Consider the following 6000-nt stretch of genomic DNA (forward strand, 5'->3'; position numbering starts at 1 on the left):
AAAGTACTATAGATCATACATACCTAAACAGAGATTCTGTACAATTACCCTCTTAACCTAATGGCGAGTTAAGGGGTGTGTATGATTCCTGACTGAACAAACATGTCCCTGCTGCTCAGCCCTGTATTCAGAGGGGGCGAGAGTGTGCATGGGCCGAAGTGCTGTCGGAAAGACTTAGCCCAAAATGTAGAAAAGGGGGAAAAAGAGAGTTCTACCTGCCTTCTGAGGTGTTTGGCGGGAACGGCAAGAAACTTGCAGCGTAGTTTCTGTACTGAGACAACTCTGCTAGCTCCTGAGAAATCGAATATTAATGGAGACGGTCGCTGTGTGCAGGGATGTGATGTTGGAAGGTGTATAAATCATGTTGTCCAAGTCGGTATAAAATGTACATAAATAAAACTAGCACTAAAACATTGTTTTCCTTTAAATCTGCTACCCTGAGAGGCTGAGCTCTACAATATTCTCACCGGTATCTAGTCCTGATAGGACGTTTTCAGATATACCACAGCTATCATAATTAAGAGAACACGACTGCTTATGATGATTGATTTTGAGATAGCAGTGATCCACAATGCAAACAGCGCCATACTAGGCACAGAAAAACCCAAACCCACATTAAGAATATGAAGATAGGCAACAACGAACGAGGATGTGGAAAAGAGAAGACTGGGATGGCAGGACAGAAGTGACTGTACCCACTAAAGTTCACACCCCTCTAAGAGGGAAACATTTGGACCAGCATCTCCCATTAAAACCGTCTGGCACTCGCAGAGAAGCAGAACACTGATGATAAATCAAGAACCATTTATTCATACCTGCTCCCATAACTTTCAATGTACTCCACACCACTGATAATGACACAGTGATCAGAGGGTCTTTATTAAAGGAAAGTACGATCCAAGAAACATAACTGAGTTCAGTCCTGAAATTATTAGTGGTATAGTTGTTGCACACATCTTTCTCCTTCCCACTCCTCAAATTATCTGTGTCTTGATCTAAACTTCTGTTAAACTCTGCAGCCCAGGAAAATGTGTTTTTTCCTTCCTATGTCTATTTACATTATCATTTGCTAAATATACTACGTCTGATATTACTTCACTTTGCAGTTTCAAGGTATTTTGGTGGAAGGCAGTTAGATTAACTTAGTGAAATATCTATAACTCATACAAACAATTTCCATGGGGCCAAAGTGTGGAATTAACATTTTTCATCCATGGATCTCAAAGCGTAAATGTAACTATTCTCATCTTACACATGGAGAAATTGAGGGACAGCGAGGGTAAGTGACTTATTCAGTCACACAGTGAATCAATGGCAAGGCTAGGAATAGAATCCTTGATTTCTTGTCTACTGCCCTACGCGCTGGACCTGTAGTCACAGCCCTGGGCTTTTGAGATACACGCTGCTTGTAATAGTTGCAGTGTGCCCACCCTGCCTGGCTGGTCTGCTGTAGGAAGGAAGGCTCATGCACACATCTATTCCCTACTTCCTTTGCTAAAGCTAGAGATTATAGCAGAGCCAACCCCCTGTGTTTCTGAGCGAAAGGATTCCAGTTCTGCCCTGCCCCTTCAATTGGAAGGGGAGGTGGGAGCCACACAAGGGAGGGAAGAGAAAGGATCCCTGCATCCTTGCCTCTTCAAGCACCTGTGCAGAGTCTGGCCATTACCCTGTACCCCTGCTACACCATTAAACTGGCACTGAAGGAACAGCTTAGTGATCAAAAGGTGTCTGTACAGCTCCATTGAGCCAGCCAGCACAGCTGCAATAGGAGTGTTGGCCAGCCACTCACTCCTTAGTCTGTCCACATTGCTTCCCTCAGAGCTCTCTCCAAAATGGAGCCTCCACAACTGCTGCAGCCTAGCCCTGGCTTCTTTGAGCCTATTGATTCATATAGCCCTGCTAATGTGAAGTGTAATGTATCGCTGAGCACGATGCAGTGAAACAAAAACTTGCCAATTATTTTCTTTCCAACAGAATGAGTAGCACCCACTATTCCAATGATGCGGTAAGGCACGGCTTTTCAATGGGCTTCTAACTTGCTCACCCAGGAGCTGTGAGGTGTTTGTCTCTATGCCTGACATTAACTGCATATCATGCAAGAGCTTGAGCCCTTCCATTGTGACCCCTGTCTTTACTCACCATTTCGTTTCAGACTCTTGGGTTGGTGGCAGTTCCATGCAGCAGAACTCTCTTCACACAATTCTCCCACCTGCATAGCCCCTCTTTAATTTGCCTAGTTAGAAGTTTAGCCTGGAGGTGGATTCCAATGAACAGCTTTTGTGCTGGGGTATACCAACCCCACGCTAGGTAACACAGGATTAATGAGCTGTCATAGCCTCAATCTGCTGCACCACACCTGTGAGAAATGTCAGGCCTGGAGGGAGGAGTTTAAAACAGGAGACCGCTGCCTAGTTGGGAGCAGACCAGAGGAGAGTAGGCTTTCAGTGCTCAGCTTCTAGAGAAGGGTTACATAAAGGCTGGAGCTTTGCAAATGGCTACTGCCTGACAGCCCCTGGCTCCTCCTTGAAGGGAGGGATAGCCTGACTCTGAATCACTATTGTTACAGATTAGCTCAAGCCTAATTGGGGCTACAGTTTATGAGAGGCTCTCTGAGGAGAGAGTTCTACATGTCTGTGTGATGATTCATTGGCAACCCAGAAGGGGTGGACTATCCTAGACCCAGGTAAAGTGTTTCATCTCTCACCACTTGACCTCTGTAGCAGAGTGCCTGGTTGTTGCCAACCAAAGGCCAGGTGAGTGTAAAAGCCCTATCCCTCTCCTGCAAAGTGCTCTGAGAGAGGAGCACGGCACAGTGGTATTCCTAACAATCATTTCTGAACAGCAGCCTCCTTTCAATGTGAGCAGGTCATTCAGCATCTAACAAAGAACTATCAGAAAGGTAATCTGACATAAGATACTGCTCACACTGAAGAGGAGTCAGGGATGGCTGACTATGTATTCATAGACCTTTCCCCACAGTTTCATTTGATTCAGAACTATCCAATTGTGCACATTGTTAGCCAATGTAAATTGTAGGCTCCTATTAATATTAAGGCTCCTCTACACAGAGGAATTTACCAGCAGAGCTATCACACATGCAACCATACCTATGCTGGTCAGTTTCCTCATGGTGACAAGCCCTTGTGTTATCCTCCCTTCCTAGTATTTCTTGCACTCATTTACTGTGTCTTGTTTTAAGATTATAAACTCTTTAAGGCATGGATCTTCCTATGTGTTTGTACAGCACCTACCACAATAGGGCCCTGATCAGACTGTATGATACCACAATACAAACAAGTGAACTGAGCAAGCCTTTGCCCAGGAATTAAAAAAAGGCCTTCCACGGCTTTATTTCTTCATCACTGTATAATGAAAAACTAGCATCATTGAAACACCTCTGTAAACATGAGCAGAGATAGGGAGATAGGATAAAGGATCAGCATGTCTCTACCCTTAATATTCAAAATACCATCAGGGATATTTTATGGAAAAGTTGAGGCAGCTATGATCCCAAGTCCTGCTAGAAAAGGCATAACTACCATTGCCAAGCATTGCATCATAATATGAAATTTTGATCTAAACAGTATATAAGAAAAATGTAGACTGTAAGAGCCCCAATTCTGTGAGAAGCTGAACTCTGAGAGCTGAAGGCTCTCGGCACCTTACAAGAGTGGTCCCTGAACCAGGATTGAAGAACAATACTTGCAGTGATATTGCATATGGACAGTTCTAGCTAAGCTCTAAGACCTTATGTTGTCTTGTAAGATGCAGAAAATGTGGATACCATCAATGTAAATATTCTCCACCTCCCTCGCAAATGAATAGCAGACACATAATGACTGTTAGCAGGCTGGCAGATGTCCGAAGCTATATGCCTTTGCAAGTGTACACTGTCATCCAAAGGCAGTCTCCCTATTAAATTTCATCCCTTCTTCCTGAACTCTTCCTTTAACACCTCAATGCTTCTTTAGCGAGCTTTGCAAGGTAATGCAGTAGTTCACCTACCCTTCTCACCTATGGGTTGAGTAGGCCAGTGTTATACAGGCACTGCTTCTGCAAGAGACAATAGATGCAGACAAGTGTCGTCTATATGGTAGTACGTGACTATGCTACCCAAACCATAGTCAGCTCTGTGAAACCAAGGCAAGAATGTTTTAGACCCACTGCAATATTATGTGATATAGCATATCCACCACCACACTACGTTATATGTAGGAAATGAGAAATAATCTAAGGATGGAGGGCAACACTTTATTACAGTTACAGTATCTGACCTGTCTTTCAGCTCTTGTCAGTACACCTCCATCTAAGGCACAGGAGTACTAAAGAAAAAAAAGGTTAACTACAATATTTTTTTATTTCCAATAACTCATTTAAAACAGCCAATCACTGTATACATAGTAAGCCCCTGTAACCCTTTCTCAGAGTTTAAATTGCACAATATACATATATCTAGGCTTTAAACCCAGCAGTACCATCTATTGGTACACTGCAGTATAGGAGTAAAGAAGTGAACTGCTCACAACTTTCCAGGTGTCCTCTGCCAAATGTGTAATGTGTTCTACAGAGTTCAGCTAGCTGAGTGGCTGTACAATGGGAAAGAAGCTGGCAGGTCTCCACCATCAGTGGAAAATGTCAGCAGCAGCAGAGGTAACTTTTACCTTTGTTAAAATAAAGGGACTCTAGCCTGTAGCAGCACAGCAACAGACCTGCTTGGGCCCTATATTCAGCTCTGGTAGTGCCAATGTGTAGTGATCCAAAGTGGCATTGGATTCTAGCGGCAAGACAGGCAGCTGACTTGTATGAGTTCTTGGGGGAAAAAACTCCTCTTCTTCTAACTGAAAAGGTGATGCAGTGACCAATAGCAGGGTCACACACTTCGTAGCTTCTGTCAGCTAAGCTCATTGCACACACCAGAGGTTTCTTGCATTCCTCCATTTCCATCTCTCCCCCTGTGTGCCATCCTCCCAACCCCCTTTTTCAAGGACTCCCTACAACTCCCCCTAATCTCCCCTGTGCCATGGGTTGTGTGCCCCCATTTACCAGGGTCCCCCATTCTTTCCCATAGCTGGTGCTCTGTGTACCTCCCATTCAGGGGTCCCTCATGGCTTGGCTATGTTCACACTCCCATTATTTTTAATCTGGTATTCAGGGTGTCAAACTGTTAAATTCTACAGGGAGGAGAAGCAGAGATGACATGGGGTACTGTTATAATGCAAGATGTTACTATGGCACCTATATATATATATAAAAGAAGGGTCTCTAGTTACAGTACCTGACCTGTCTTTCAGCTCTTGTCAGTACACCTCCATCTAAGGCACAGGAGTACTAAAGAAAAAAAGGTTAACTACAATATTTTTTATTTCCAATAACTCATTTAAAACAGCCAATCACTGTATACATGGTAAGTCCCTGTAACCCTTTTTCAGAGTTTAAATTGCACAATATACATGTATGGAGACTTTAAACCCAGCAATGCCATCTACTGGTACACTGCAGTATAGGAATAAAAAAATGAACTGCTCACAACTTTCCAGGTGTCCTCTACCAAATGTGTAATGTAATGGCACCTATAGCTATATCGTAGGGGTGGCCGACCTGAGCCTGAGAAGGAGCCAGAATTTACCAATGTACATTGCCAAAGAGCCATAGTAATACATCAGCTGCCCCCATCAGCTCCCCCGCTCCCAGCACCTCTCACCCACCAGCAGCCTCACTGATCAGCGCCTCACCCTCCTCCCCCACATGCCACAAAACAGCTGATTGGGAGGGGAAGCGAGAGCACTGCAGGCTCAGGGGAGGGGGCAAGAAGGGATGGAGTGGGGAGCAGGGCTTGTGGCAGAACCAGGGGTTGAGCAGTGAGCATCGCCTGGCACATTAGAAAGTTGGCGTCTGCAGATCCAGCTGCGGAGTCTGTGCCTATACAAAGAGCCACATATTAACTTCTGAAGAGCCACATGTGGCTCGGGAGCCAGAAGTTAGCCACCCCTGCTATATAGT

Source organism: Caretta caretta, chromosome 8 (genome assembly GCF_965140235.1).
Source record: "Caretta caretta isolate rCarCar2 chromosome 8, rCarCar1.hap1, whole genome shotgun sequence".
Classification (NCBI taxonomy): domain Eukaryota; kingdom Metazoa; phylum Chordata; order Testudines; family Cheloniidae; genus Caretta; species Caretta caretta.